Genomic DNA, 7,192 nt, shown 5'->3' on the forward strand with positions numbered 1-7,192 from the left:
GCCAAGTGACTGCTTTCCTCAGGTCACAGTTCTCTTAATGATTAGATCAAAATCAGCCACAGGGTAAGGGATATGATACTGGGGGGTGGGGTGGGGGGGTGCTACATACGTTCATTAAAATATATACAAATACATTAATTAAGCTGAAGAATAGTGAACATTATAGTGATTCAGGGAGCAGCAGGGGCCCAGATTTTCAATAATTTGTAGAAATACATTTGTGTGTATGCACATACATGTTTGTTTAGGTGGTGCACTAACAAGCATGAATGATGTGAGCATGGATGTGCATGTGTGCAAATCCCAGTTTCTGCATATGCCCATAGATATATAGACAGACATATAACTACTCATATTAGCATGCAAATAAGTGCCTTACCTCTCAGGATATGTCTACACAGCAGCTGGGAGGGTGCTTCTCAGGGCAGGTAGACAGACATGGGCTCAAGTTACCACACTAAAAATAGCAGTGTGACTATAGCAGCAAGGATAGCAGCTCAGACTAGCTCTCCAGGTTGGATGTGTTTGTACTTGAGTGGCTAGCCTGGGCCACTGCCCATGCTGCCCCAGCCATGTGGCTATTTTTAGTTCACTATCTTCAGCAGAGCTGGCTCTTGTGTGTCTAGATGGGCTGGGAAGCACCCTCCCAGCTGCTGTGTAGACATATCCCGAGACATAAGGCATGTATTAGACAGACACAAGCATGCAAGCTATGGGCATATGCACAAACTGGGATTTGCACACAAGCACATCTGGCACATTAAATCCTTGCCTTAAATCTTACTGAAAGCCAATCCTTTAATGAACAGATAAACATGCTGTACTTGCAAGACAGGGCCTATTAATAGTTTGTGAGGTATTAAATAAGGGGAATAATGGGTTAGTAACAGACCAGCCTCTAGATTTTTAAAGATGTACTGTATGATCATTATGAAATTTTAGCCACAACTATTTTCTTTTTGGATACCAACAGAGAGCTAGTGACTGAGCTACATTTATTCTCTGTTTGTCAGTTCATATAACCGAGCAAACGGGAAAACATCAATGCTCCTTTCACTCTGGTTCTAAACAAAGATGAATTGCAACTGTTTGTGTGTCCTGACTGAGACAACTTGGTGCAATGTAATACCTCGAAGGAGATATCTGATACTATCTCTGTATCCAAATAATGTTCTATACTGCAAGGAACTGAACGCTCCTGGGAAGTGCTGAGTGTCCTAAGTTACCCCTGACATTAGTGGCAGTTGACGGTATGCAGAGCCTCATAGGTAAAGCTGCGAGTCTTTCACAGAGGTCATGGAAGTCACGGATTCCCGGACTTTCCGGGACCTCCGTGACTTCTGCAGGGGCTGGTGCAGCTGACCGCTCAAGCAGCTGGGGCGGCCTCAGGGCCAGCCACACCAGCCGCTGCTCGGGTAGCCCCAGGCAGCTGGTCCCGGCGCAGTCTGGGAGCAGCAGCAGCAGCACCCGAGGCCGTACCCCACTCCGGCAGTGGTGGCAGGGCCCCGAGCCACTACCCCCTGCCCAGAGCAGCAGCAGCAGGGCCCAGAGTGCTCAATCCCCCTCCCGCCCCAGGATCAGTAGCATCCCTGGAAGCCCCATCCCAACCCACCCCCGAGCACCTAAGATTTAGTCACGAGTATTTTTAGTAAAAGTCATGGACAGGTCACCAGCCCCTGACTTTTTGGTTATTGCCTGTGACCTGTCCATGACTTTTACTAAAAATACCCGTGACTAAATCATAGCCTTAATTATAGGATACTGTACATATAAAGCTGATGAGGGGGAGGTTGTAATATAATATGTGGTTAAAGGTTCATGGAAATTCCAGTGTTTGTATAGTAGGAACAGACCAAACCTTTCTATATGTTATCTTTTTCTAAGCTTTTTGGCTAGGATTAGAGGTGGTAGAGGCTAAGAGTAGATATGTCCTCCCTCCTGCACTTCCTTAAGTCCTACTAGATTTTTCCATCTCTGACCCTATAATCCTATAGAGGAAACGGCATTGGAGTTAAGGTTGAAATGAGAATGTTTGTCAGGTTAGTAATGAAGAGTGGACAAGCCAGGCACTAGTAGTCACGTCAGCCTCTTACTCTTCTGTCTCCTAGTAAAATCTATCTTATTTGAAAAGGAAATAAGTTTGATACTGCAGTCAGGGTAGTTTCTCTTTGGAAACAGCCAGGGGGGAAAATCAGCAAGACTGGCTCTGTAGTGAAACCCATATGTATTGCTAAGTCTCCTTCTGTTCCCTGCTCCTCTCTTCCCAGAGCAGATGAGTGGTAGAAGACACATTTACCTCTTCATGCCTAGACCCATGATCTGGGTGCTCTTAAAAGTGGTGTGGAAGTGGAGTTCCTACTTTCTTTTAGTCCATTGTGTAGTCATGTAGGCAGAGGGTAGGTCTATGCTTCAGTTAAAAAGCTGCAGCTGGACTGTGCCAATTGACATGGGGTAAGGGCGGGGTTAAATGCAACGTAGATGTTCAGGCTCAGCCTGGAGCCTAGGGTCTGGGACCCTGTGAGGTGGGAGGGTCCCAGAGGTAGGCTGCAGTCTGAGCTTGTGGACACCACAATTAAACAGCCCTTTACCCTGATGCCCACAAGCCCGAGCCAGTTGGCGTAGGCCAGCAACGGGTGTCTAAGTGCAGTGTAGACATCCCCGGAATCGTAATCTAGCCCTACGAGTTGCTTTATGTGAAAACTGAAGATTAAAAAATAAATACATTCAAATAAATTCTGCAAAAGTACAGTTATTCCCCTTGGTGTGAATGTGATTCCCTGTGTTGCTGGACAAACAAAAAAACCAAATTCCAAAACATAAATATAAGCAAAAACTACTCCACATGATCTTGCACACAGAAAAATCCAAACCTCTCAATAATCCAACATGCAAGCAAATCCAGATAAACAGAACTGGGAGCTAGGATTCCATCATCCATGAGCATTAAACCCAAAGCACTTGATTCTTTCCTGCTGAGCTCTGTGATGAGATAACTGACATCATATTTTTGTGTCTTCACAGTTGTTGTAACCTCATTATTCTTTGAATTATCTTGGCTGTTAGTCATTTTTTAGGTTTAGTTGGTGCCATCTTGTCTGTAAAGCTCTGCCGTCAACATTACAATGCAGAGAAAAGTTTCAGCACAAAAAATAAGTCAGTCTCCATCTTCTAGCACTAGTAGAACTCCTTTTGTTTCCTGAATTATTCATTATTTCTTCTTGTTTTCAGTTCTTGGTAATTGTCTGATATCATCCTGCTCATGCAACTCAGCAATAATATTCTATGAATGATAGAAAAGTTTATTTTCTTCTCCTTTCATGCCAATTGCTTTTACCAGTTCCATTGGAATTCTATAATTGGGGTGAGATAACATGCCAGCACAGTAAAAAACAGCTAATCTCTGCAAGCATAATACCCAAGCAGCCTAGTATCATATGGTTTATTGCTAGAAGTCAATATTCAGCACAAAACTGTGTCAGAAGATTTAACTAAGTGATCTCCCTCTTCCTCTCGTCCCTTAGAAAAGAAATGCCTGGTTGATACAAAAATAATGTTAATAAAACAATTTGTGCTGCGTTGTTTAAAAGGGTGTGCTTGTTCTTCTGAAATAATTGTGCTTTCTCCTGCCTGGACTCTCACTGTTCTGTTTGATGTACTCTAGAAGTTAGCCAAAAATATAGGATTGTATTTGTCAAAATGCAGATGCTAAAATTACACAAATGCTCAGTCTCTAACAGGCCCTAAAGCTACTGTGAAAGTTAGGAAGTCGTTATAATCTTCTCATAACAAAAGGTTTCCAATGACAGGAATCATTTCCATATTTACGCTGCTCGGCATTAAATGTCATCATTTGCTGGCAATAATTGTACAGTGGTATGAGAGTAATCGCAGCTTCCCACTCTATTTAGAATAAAAAATAGTGACACCGACGTCATAAATATCAACAACTACTGACCACTGCATGACCATCTAGGGCTACATTGCACCTTCGCTCGGTGTCCTTTGGAATAGGCTGTGTGTAGCTGCACGGCTACTGGATGAGTCCACGGAAAGAACTGTGTCTCGGAAAGGCAATTCCAGCCTTGCTATCCCTTTGTTTCCAAATTTTGCTCCTTTGTTAGATAGAAATAATAATACCCATCTCTCAGGGGTGGTAATTCATTAATATTTGTGACGTGTTTTCAGACCATCAGGTGGAAGGAACTATAAAAGTGTAAAGTAAGTGACTGACTGAGGGTGAGATTCAGGAAAGCACATATGCATGTGCTTGGATTTAAGCATATGCTTAAAGCTAATTGATTTTAATGGGGCTCATGCTTAAGCACTCTTTCTGAATAGAGATGTGTGAGAGAGAGTGCTGAGAGCCAGTAGCTGACCCAGCACTCTGATCACTTAAGCATTAATTTGTTCTCCCAGAAAAGGCCTGATGGAGAAGTGGAGTATTTAATTACCTAATCGGAGTAGAGGAGGGGAGCTGATGAGCTAAGGCCAGGTCTAGCCAGACTTATATTGGTATAACTACATCATTCAGGGGTGTGAAAAATCCACACCCAGAGCAATGGAGTTATTCCGACCTAACCCCCAGTGTAGACAGCACTATGCCGATGGGAGAACGTATAGACCTGCCCGAATTATTCCATTTGCTGAGAGTGTAACTAAAAAGCACTGGAAGGAAGTGCAAGGGGGAAGGCTAGCAGGCTAGAGGAAATAAGAGCTCAGGATGGTGAGATCTCTCCCTGGAGAAAAGGCTGAGGACTAGGGATGGGATTGCAATGCTGCATGGGATTGTGACGGTGGTCTGGGGAGGTAACATAAATAAAACTCACAAAGGTGCTAACTAACAAAAAGCATCCAAGACTGTTTATGTGGGATCTCAGGACAGGAGAGGAGCCTGCCCTGTTACAGGATGGTTTCCTGAATTGAGGCCTTAACTGCTCATCTTGCAGAATAGAATTTAATTGATATAGTGTAGTCTAAACCATTTTACATACCTGGTAGAGCTCTTTTTGAACAGATTACTTGAATTCCCTTTTGTATCTACTGCTCTGGATTATATTTAATCTTTTTTCATAGGTTCTGTGGTCAAGTTTAGCCCCGGAGTAAATGGGTGCAACTCTGCTGACTTCAAGGCAATTCTGAAATTGACCATTTTTTCCAGCACGTAAGTTACCATATTTCCTGTTATTTTATGACACTGATATTTCACTGACACATTTTCTCCTGTGCCCATAACATTTTCCATCTGGGGTACTTTTCTAATCTTTTTGTGAGCCCCTGGATTTAAATGTCAATCTGCAGTGCTCATTCTTGGAGACATAAGATCTTAAGTTTACATCTTGGTAAAGAAACCTATGGTATATGACTTGCTAGAAAACCACATACATCATTGTAGGATGGGGAGGGTTCTACTGCTAAAGTTACCTTCTTATGAAATCATAATCAAATCACTGAACTCCTTGAAAATTAAGATAGTGATTTTTCCATGTAAAAGAAGAAAGAGCAGCTATCACTGGGGCGCTCTTTTGGGGTTAAGAACAGGAATCAGATACGCCCTGTTAAGGGGAAGGAGGGAAACCAGTGTAGACATATTTTTTAACAGCTGAAAAAGTACAAAGCTTAATGTTTTTTGTCTCTTCTCCCAAAGGAACCGTGAAGTCTATCCAGCCAGAGTCCATGAAAGAACAACAAAGACCAAGGCATCATATGGATAAAGTTACAGACTGATTATAATTCATGTGATGATATTTTATTACTGATGGAACAAAATGAGAATAATTTCTTTGTGTGGACATTATTTCCTGTGGCTTTATGATACTGGGGTTATTTTCCCCTGAAACAACATGGTAGTTTAATTTGCTTCAATAGGAATCTCTATTTGCAATGTCCTTTAAAATAAGTTATTTATCCTTCTGGATTAATTTTCTTCTTTTTCTTCTCAGTTAGAATATTCCAGTTATTTTGCCATTAAGCTGCAGGACTTTTATGTCATCCCAGGAAAGTTTATTTGGAAAAATATCTTAGGGGTGGTAGATTTATTAGCCAGATATGTTTTAGGGAATTCAGCTAAAGATGAGCCAAGCCAGTTCTTTCTCAAGGATTCAGGTCCTTCTGATTGAGTGAGGCAGTGGAGGGTGAAGGCAGAGAGGCCTAAGGTTAGGGAGGATGTTTTGTGCTTGAAAGTACAACTTACTACCACTGTGTAATGCCCTGTTATCCCAAAAAGCTGCAGTGTTGGGAACACCTACTGCCACTGTAGTCATATAAATAACAATATGCTGTACTTACATGGAGCCTTTCACCCTGAAAGATTCCTCTACACATTCTGGAAACTCTGGGCCTGATTCTCCTCAGATCAGATTCTGCCTGAGATTCTGCACACCAGTTTTACAATACTAACTCCATTGCCCTCAGTAAATTAATTCCTAATATACACCAATGAACAAGAGAGGAGAATAGGTCCCCAGCCTGCACCTCGCTCTCTACCTCTGTCATAGCCAACACTAAGGGACATCTTAAGGCCCCAGTTCAGTAAAGCACTTACCCATATGCTTTATGGCATTTGACCCCCAGAATGTAACTTCTATCCTTCAACTGCTTTGAAGTAACCATATGATATCCAGTGCAATTATGTTCAACCTGGAACTAAGAGTATGTCTATTGGGTAACCAGGTTTCTCTAGTCACTTGGGTAATCACTTAATATGTGCAGACAGATGTTCACACTGAGGAATCACGTCCTGCACTACTGAGATGATACCACCTCTGGGGGTAGAAGTCAGCAGCTGTCATTTACAGTGACTAAACCAACACTTTCTGGTTCCATACCAGAATGGGCAAATCTTTCATTGAAGCCAGTTGAGTTGTGCCCATTTACACCAGCAGATAATTTGTCCCACTGAGTGCCTATTTGTAGCCAAGGGAATTTGTTCTCCAAAGGGAATGGAGCCTTACAAGGTGTGTGGCAACCCTATAAATTTGCTTAACTTTACAAATCTCATATTACCACAAAGTCTCAGATATTGCTGACTCAGCAGGAATGGTGGTGTGGCTGGAGAGGGGGCATGGGGAATAAAAGGAGAGTCAGAGGTCTAGGAACAGGATGGATATTTTGCAATTTAAAGTGATACTCAAAGACAGTATGAGGTATCTCATTTTTCTGAGCAGTCCTTAAAGTAGCTATTTGGGGCAGGGTT

General features: G+C 42.3%; 1 long non-coding RNA gene across 1 annotated transcript in view; it reads left to right on the forward strand.

The window, feature by feature from the left end:
* The window catches only part of LOC122459502, a 43,773-nt gene extending 37,243 nt beyond the window's left edge, over window positions 1–6,530 (forward strand). Inside the window, exons 2-3 of the long non-coding RNA XR_006280240.1 lie at window positions 5,074–5,161; window positions 5,645–6,530. This is a non-coding gene — a long non-coding RNA (uncharacterized LOC122459502). The remainder of the gene's footprint in view (window positions 1–5,073; window positions 5,162–5,644) is intronic.
* The last annotated feature ends 662 nt before the right edge of the window (window positions 6,531–7,192 follow it).

Source organism: Dermochelys coriacea, chromosome 3, assembly GCF_009764565.3.
Source record: "Dermochelys coriacea isolate rDerCor1 chromosome 3, rDerCor1.pri.v4, whole genome shotgun sequence".
NCBI classification, from domain to species: domain Eukaryota; kingdom Metazoa; phylum Chordata; order Testudines; family Dermochelyidae; genus Dermochelys; species Dermochelys coriacea.